The sequence below is a fragment of the Macadamia integrifolia genome, unplaced genomic scaffold, assembly GCF_013358625.1.
Source record: "Macadamia integrifolia cultivar HAES 741 unplaced genomic scaffold, SCU_Mint_v3 scaffold2129, whole genome shotgun sequence".
Taxonomy (NCBI): Eukaryota; Viridiplantae; Streptophyta; class Magnoliopsida; order Proteales; family Proteaceae; genus Macadamia; species Macadamia integrifolia.
In genome coordinates, this window is record NW_024868530.1 from 95,005 (window position 1) to 103,396 (window position 8,392).

The 8,392-nt window shown below is 37.0% G+C and overlaps 2 non-coding genes across 2 annotated transcripts; one reads left to right on the top strand and one right to left on the bottom strand.

The window, feature by feature from the left end:
• Positions 1 to 2,953: 2,953 nt before the first annotated feature.
• On the top strand, positions 2,954 to 3,060 carry LOC122065829. Its single transcript, XR_006136120.1, has one exon. It is a non-coding gene; the product is annotated as a small nucleolar RNA R71 (small nucleolar RNA).
• Positions 3,061 to 6,605: 3,545 nt separating this feature from the next.
• LOC122065828 lies at positions 6,606 to 6,712 on the bottom strand. The gene has a single exon (XR_006136119.1). It is a non-coding gene; the product is annotated as a small nucleolar RNA R71 (small nucleolar RNA).
• Positions 6,713 to 8,392: the final 1,680 nt, after the last annotated feature.

The following is an 8,392-nucleotide window of genomic DNA, read 5'->3' on the forward strand; positions in this document are numbered from 1 at the left end:
AGGTGGTAAATTATCAATTAAATCCACTTTGGCTCTATCTACCTTAATTCCCTCCTTGGATATTACATGGCCTAAAATAATACTAGATTTAACCATGAAATGGCATTTCTCTCAATTCAAAATCAAATTCTTAGATATGCACCTTTTCAAAACTAGAGAAAGATGATGAAGACATTCAGAATAGGAATTCTCATGAATTGAAAAGTCATCCATAAATACTTATAAGAATTTTTTGACCATGTCAGAAAATATGCTTATCATACATCGTTGGAACGTAGCAGGGGCATTGCAAAGCCCAAAGGGCATACGCCTGTAAGCAAATGTTCTATATGGGTATGTAAAAGTGGTCTTATATTGGTCATCTAAAGCAATTGGGATCTGGTTATAGCCGGAATATCCATCAAGAAAACAATAGTATTCATGTCTATCTAACCTCTCTAACATCTGGTTAATGAATGACAATGGGAAGTGGCCCTTCCAGGTTGCCACATGAAGTTTCATGTAGTCTATGCACACTCTCCACCCAGATTGGACACGGGTTGGAATTAGTTCATTATTGGCATTGGGAACTACAGTCACACCAGACTTCTTAGGCACTACGTGAGCTGGCTTACCCATTGGCTGTCAGAAATAGGATAAATTATTCTATGATCCAAGCACTTTAGGATCTCTTTCGTAATAGCTTCCATCATCACTGGGTTAGCTCTTCTTTGGGGTTCCGTTGATGGTTTGGAATCCTCCATAAGATGTATATGATGTTGCACAATAGAAGGGCTTATACCCTTGATATCAACCATGGTCCAACCTAGGGCTTCCTTATTATCTTTTAATACTTTAAGTAACTCCTCTTCCTTGTTAGAAGTCAAATTTGAAGAAATTATTACAGGAAGAGTCTGGTCATGCCCTAAAAAAGCATACCACAAATTAGATGACAACTCCTTAAGATCTTAGGGGGCTCAACTATGGAAGGTTTGGGAATGGAATTGGAAAGGGGTCCTAAAGGCTCCACAGGTGTGTGAAGACTCAAGACTTTAGAAAAGAAATTTTCACTATCATTATCCAACTCATCCATACACTCTTGGAATTCTGAATCAAAATTAATATCAAAGTTGGTAATTAAATCATCAGAAAAATCCAGAAAATCTTCAATCATATTAATCTTTTCTTCCATATGTGGTTGCTTGCCTATCCTAAACATGTTAAACTCAATAGTTTGGTTACCAAAAGATAATCTTAGGAAACCATTCCGACAGTTGATTAATGCATTACTGGTAGCCAAGAATGGTCTTTCTAGAATTATTGGGATCTCATCATTGGTTGAGAAGGGCTTGGTATCTAACACAATGAAATCAACAGGAAAAATAAATTCCCCCATCTTTAGTAAAACATCATCAACCATCCCTTTAGGAATTTTAACAGGCCTATCTGCCAACTGAAGAGTAGTTCCAGTGGCTTTCAATTCTCCCAATCCAAGTTGCTTGTACACATGGTAAGGTAAAAAATTCACACTTGTGCCAAGGTCAAGTAAGGCATGCTCAATGCAGGTGTTGCCTATGACACAAGATATGGTAGGGCTCCCTGGATCCTTATACTTGGCTACTATAGGCTGACTAATTATGGAACTAATGTTACCTGCCAAGAACGTCTTTTTGGGCACACTAGTGATACGTTTGTGAGTACACAAATCTTTCAGTACATTTGCATAGGCGGGGATCTGGGATATGACATCCAAAAGGGGGATGTTCACTTCTACCTTTTTGAAGACTTCTAAAATTTTATCCATGAAAGCAGTCTTCCTTTTGTTTACCAAGCGATTAGGAAATGGGACAAGATGAACAAAAAAACTGTTAGGGATTTGCCCCTGTTCAGAAGAATCATTTTTGCTTTCCTCAACCAAATCATTTTTAGTTTCAGAAAAATCTTTAGGTTCATCAGACAAATCTAAAATAAGAGGCACACTTGTGTCCTTAACTGAAGGAGAGTTAACATGAGTAATAGATGAGGAAGATTTAAGAACGCTCTATTGGTACTCTCTACCACTCCTAAGGGCATAAACAACATTACATTGGTTAGAAGGCCCTTGTTGGGTCTGACCTTGTACTATATTCAGTGGTGCATTAGTTGATGTTTGTGAACTAACAGGCTGATGATGCCTAGGGTTAGGCTCTGGTTGACTGGGTAAAGTTTCTTTCTCCCTTTCACACATAATTGAGACAACTTGAGTGAGTTCTCTCATAAGATTTTGATGGCTTGTCATGAGGAGGGCCATATTTTTTTCTAAGTCACTTATTCTACTTGCCTCTCCAGTGTTGGTAAAACCAGGGGGTTGCTGATAAGATGATAGGAGAGGGGCCCTAGGAAAACTAGCCTGAGGTCCTACATTTGACCTAGGAAAAGTATTTTAGGAAAAAGATTAGTGTGCAAAGGGAGGCCTTTGGAGTCCAGGTTGACCTTGATATGGAAATTGGAAGGCACTGCTTGGTTGCCCTGATTCCAAGAGAAATTTGGGTGATTTCTCCATCCTGGATTGTAGGTGTTACTATATGGATTATTCTGGTATAAAGCATTAACATTATCATTAGAAGTGCCCCCAGAGGTGTTGGGGCATTCTTCTATGAGATGTCCAGTGGACTGGCACCATGCACAAATTTTAACCAAATTGACTGATGATGGCTCTCTATGAACAATAGTCTCAATTCTCTTGATTAGGCTATCCAACTGGGCTTCCTTGGCTACTATTCCATCCACAAAATATCATTTTCATTATATGGTTCTTTCACTCTCTTGGGTTGATTCCCACTCACGTGTTTTGTCAGCTAAGTCAAATAAGAATTCCCATGCCTTTCCTTCATCTGGAAAAGATGTGAATCCCTCAGGGCATATAGACTCTATCATTTGTTTAGTTGGGTAATCAATACCTTCATAAATTATTTGACATAAATGCCATAGGTCTAGGCCATGGTGAGGGCATTCTTGGAGTAGATCTTTAAATCTCTCCATAAGTTTGAAAAATGACTCACTAGGCTTTTGCCTAAACTGAAGGATATCACTTCTAAGCTTATTGGTCTTGTGAGTTGGGAAAAACTTCTTAAGGAAGACAACTGTGAATTGTTCCCATGAGGTTATGGAATTTGTGGATAACTCATACAACCACTTCTTAGCTTGGTATTTCAATGCAAAAGTGATAAACCTAAGCTTAACAGCATCATCAGAAAGTTGTTGGATCTTAATTAGAACACATACCTCTTCAAATTCCCTTAGAAATAGGTATGCATCTTCAGAGGTCAACCCATGGAAGTGGTTCAACATAGTGATGTATTGAGATTTGCGTTCAAAATTATTGCCCTGGGCTTGTGGTAGAACTATGCAGGAAGGTTGGGCTGTTCTAGCAGGGTAGAACCTATCTTTCAGCGATTTAGGTGAAGGGTTTTGCTGTTGGTCTCCCATATTGAAGGGTTTTAAAGAGAACAAACGTATAGGGTCACTACTTGTTAGATCTCTTCTTTCTAACCGATTCTTAGTATTACGTACCCACTTAACACTCATGCAACAGAAAAACTACCCACAACTAGAGTAAGACAAGCACAAAAGAATGGATAGCAAAACTTTTTTTTTTAATTTTTTTATGATTTTTTTTTTTTGGCTTTTTGGGAGCTTACTGGCAAGGATCCAGGGTTGCTTAGATCAATTCCTAAGGTACTGCTATAGGGCGAAACCTGTCTTTATCATACTGTGAGGCATGACGACCTCCACCGATACAACTATTATTGCAAGTTGTTCTTCTCATGAATTCAATAAAAGAAAAGGAAAAATATAAAACAAAACAAATAAAGCACTCCGATTTACCAAAAGAAAGTGAAAAATAACATAGAACACAGGTAGCTACGGGTCGAACACAAGGAGATTTAAAATGTAACCGCAAGCGTACGGATCAGTGTAGCTACGGGTCGAACACAGGGAGAGCAGCCACTTTATTTTTTTATTTTTTTAATAATGCGAAAGTGAACCGATTAATGGATGTGATCTAATTTTAATTACCGTCCTAAACATATGTATCTAAAATAACGTCCTAACCATTCGTCATCTAAGAATTTAAAGACGCAAGCCACGCAATTAAAATTAAATAAATAAATAACTGAAAATAAATAACCCATGTAATTAAAAAATAAATAAATAAATAAAAGAAAAAAAATGATGAAATAAAAATAAAGTAAAAGAAAGGGGAGAAAGCTAGAGAGAGGCTCACAAGTAGGTTTCTCTACTTAGCCCAAGGGATGCATCATAATATGAGCTTTCCTACTTGACCAGAGAGTCATTCTTACAAGGGTTACTCTACTTGGCTTTAGGGAAAGGGAGACAATTAAAATAAAATCAATAAATTGATGGTTTTATGGCTAGGAGGGGCAAAGCCAACACATACACTAGCCATGAACCTTAGGGGAAAGAGATAGCAATAATGTAACGACTGAAATTAAAATCCTAAATTAAGAAAGAAAGGGTAGTCAGAAGAGGGAATGAGAGGAGGGAGAGAAGACTATTGAGGGAGCCTACTTACTTGAACTTCAATGCTTGAACTTGAAAGCTTGGATGATTTGAGATACTACCAGTACTAAAAACTAGATCTGGAATAAACCAAATCTGAAATTTCTAGTACTAGAGAAAACAAATCTTGAAAAAAAAAACTGAACTTAAAAAAAAGAAGATGCTCCACGGCTCGTGATCTTGTCACTTAGATCCAAGCCTAAAACTATAACTTTAAATATTACAACTCAATTGCATAAATCATAAACATAAAAGGCTGAATAAGAATAAAAGAGTGCTTGCATTAATTGACATAAAAAACTATTACAAAAGTGATTAAAGCAAAAATAGAGAAGAACTAAAACTAAAGAGTGAGAAAGGGAGAGAGAGAAGAAAACTAAGCATAAAGTAGAAAAAAAAAACTAAGGGGAATAATAAAATAGGAGGGGGGAGGAAGGGGCTTTTATAGGGTTTTTTTCTTGCCTCCTTCCTTCTACAATTCTTCTTTAAGAAAATAAATAAAATTAAATTAAATTAAATTTTGGTAAAAATCCTCATTCTCTAATATTTTGTGTGAGGAAAGAGAGAATTTGTTGCCCAAATTAACAATTTTTTTTTATAATATTCACCAATATCTTGCAATCTTGATTAAATCAGAAAAAAATCTCTGCATAGCATCTTAAAGATCTTGTGAGGTGGCAATGAGAGAAAATAATCTTCAGGATTTTGTAAGAGAGAGGATGTGGTACCAATGAGTGGGTCCCACCTTTGGACTAGTTCTTGATTCACTTTAAGCACTTTCTCTTGTAGACTTGGAAACTAAAAAAAAAAACAAGAAAAATAAAAGTAAAACTATCCAAAGTGGGGCAAAATGTACACTTATATCTCTAAGATTTCACACATTATTGTGTTCATCAGTAGGCTTCTTCATAAGTCTTCTCACCCCCTTCTCATTCCCTCTTCTGATTACTCATTCATTCTTAACTTAGGTTTTTAATTTCAGTTTTACTTTGTTGTTTTCCCTTTCCCCCAAGGTCCTTGGCTAAACTATGTGTTAGCTTTGCCCCTCTCTAGCTATGGAACCATCATTTTATTGCCTTTACTTTGTCTCATTTTCCTAAAGCTAAGTAGTGAAGCCCTTGTAAGAGTTACTCTCTAGTAAAGTAGGGAAGCTTGCATTATTGGCGGGGCATCCCTTGGGCTAAGTTAAGAAACCTACTTGTGTGCTTCTCTCTAGCTTTCTTCCCTTTTAGTTACACTTTTACCTTATTGCTTTCTATTTTAGGACTTTTACTTTCAGTTATTTATTTTTTATTTGCGTAGTTTGAACTATTTAATTTCCTAAGTGTGTTAGTTAGGATGCTTTTAGATGAATTTGTTTTAGGGCGTTAGTTAGAAGTAGATCACCATAGTTAATCGATACACTTCCGCGTTACTAAAAGAAGCCAAAAATAAAGTGGCTACTCTCCTTGTGTTTAACCCGTAGCTACACTGATCCGTACGCTTGTGGTTACTTTTAAATCTCAAACAAGTTTTTGACGTCACTGCCGGGAGATAGTTCCATGTTATTTTTCTCTTTCTTTTGGTAAATCGGAGTGCTTAGTTTTCTTTTTTTCTTATATCATTTATTGAATTCCTGAGAAGAACAACTTGTAATAATAGTTGTATCGGTGAAGGTCACTAAACCTCACAGTATGTTAAAGACAGGTTTCGCCCTGTTGTAGTACCTTAGGAATTGAGAAACATCGGATCCCTGGCGGTAAGCTCACAAAAGCCAAAAAAAATTCTATTCTTTTGTGCTTGTCTTATTCAAGTTGTGGGTAGTTTTCTGTTGCATGTTGCCCCACTTTCATGGGCTAACCTCTGAGGATGCATACTTATTTCTAAGGAAATTTGAAGAGGTATGTGTTCTAATTAAGCTCCAACAGCTTTCTGATGATGCTATTAAACCTAGGTTCATCACTTTTGCATTGAAAGACCAAGCTAAGAAGTCGTTGTATGGGTTACCCACAAATTTCATAACCACATGAGAACACTTCACAGTTGTCTTCCTTAAGGAGTTTTTCCCCACTCACAAGATTAATAAGCTTAGAAGTGATATCCTTCAGTTTAAGCTAAAGCCTAGTGAGTTATTTTCTAAACTTATGGAGAGATTCAAGGATCTATTCCAATAATGCCCTCACCATGGCCTAGACTAATGGCATTTATGCCAAATAATTTATAAATGTATTGATTACCCAATTAAACAAATGATACTATGTGTCCTGGAGATTCACATCCTTTATAGATGAAGGAAAGACATAGGAATTCTTACTTAAATTAGCTGACAAAACCCATGAGTGGGAATCAATCTAAAAAGGCGAAAAAACCATAAGAGGGAAATGATATTTTATGGATGGGATAGTAGCCAGGGAGGCCCACTTGGATAGCCTAATCAAAAGGATTGAGGCTATGGTTCCTAGAGAGCCATCATCAGTCAATATGGTTAAGATATGTGCTTGGTGCCAGTCCCCTAGATATGTTATAAAAGAATGCCCCAACACCTCTGAGGACACTTCTAATGATAGTGTTAATGTCTTATATCAGAATAATCCATATAGTAACACTTATAATTCAGGTTGGAGAAATCACCTAAATTTCTTCTGAAATCATTACAACCAAGCAGGGCCTTCTAATTTCCATAATCAAGGTCAACCTCGACCACAAAGGCCACAACAGTCTTTTACCCCAAATACTTTTCTTATGCCAAATGTAGGACCTCAAGCTAGTTTTCCTAGGCCCCCTCTCCTATCATCTTATTAGCAACCCCTTAGGTTTACCAACACTGGAGAGGCAAGTAGATTGAATGACTTGAAAAAGAATATGACCCTCCTCATGACAAGCCATCAAAATCTTACAAGAGAACTCACCCAAGTTGTCTCAATTTTGCGTGAGAGGGAGAAAGGAATATTGCCTAGTCAACCAAAGCCTAACCCTCGGCATCAGCCGGTTAGTTCACAAGCACCCACTAATGTATCACTGAATGTGGTACAAGGTCAAACTTAACAAGGGCCCTCCAACCAATGTCATGCTATTTATGCCCTTAGGAGTGGTAGAGAGTATCAACATAGTGTTCCTAACTCTTCCCCATCTATTACTCCTATTAACTCTCCTTCTGTTGAGGATACAAGTGTGCCTCCTGTTTCAAGTTCGTCTGATGAAACTAAAGCAACTAAAGATGATTTGGTTGAGAAAATCAAACATGATTATTCAGAAAAAGAGCAAATCCCTAACAGTCCTTATGTTCCCCCTATCCCCTTTCCTAATTGCTTGGTAAACAAAAAGAAGATTGCTTCCAAGGACAAGATTTTAGAAGTCTTCAAAAAGGTAGAGTGAACATCCCTCTTTTGGATGCCATATCCTAGATCCTAGCCTATACAAAGGTCCTGAAAGATTTGTGTGCTAACAAACATATCAGGAGTGTGCCCAAAAAAAGCAGTTTTGGCAGGTAACATTAGTTACATAATTATTTAGCCTATAGCAACCAAATATAAGGGTCTAGGGAGCTCTATCATAGCTTACATCATAGGCAACACCTACATTAATCATGCCTTAATTGACCTTAGCGTAAGTATGAATATTTTACCTTACCATGTGTACAAGCAACTAGGATTGGGAGAATTGAAAGCCACTGGAACTAGTCTTCAGTTAGCAGATAGGTCTGTTAAGATTCCAAATGGGATGGTTGAGGATGTCATACTTAAGGTGGGAGAATTTATTTTCCTTGTTGATTTCATTCTATTAGATATCAAGCCCTTCTTAACCAAGGATGAGATCCCAATAATTCTAAGAAGACCATTCCTGGCTACCAATAATATATTAATCAATTATT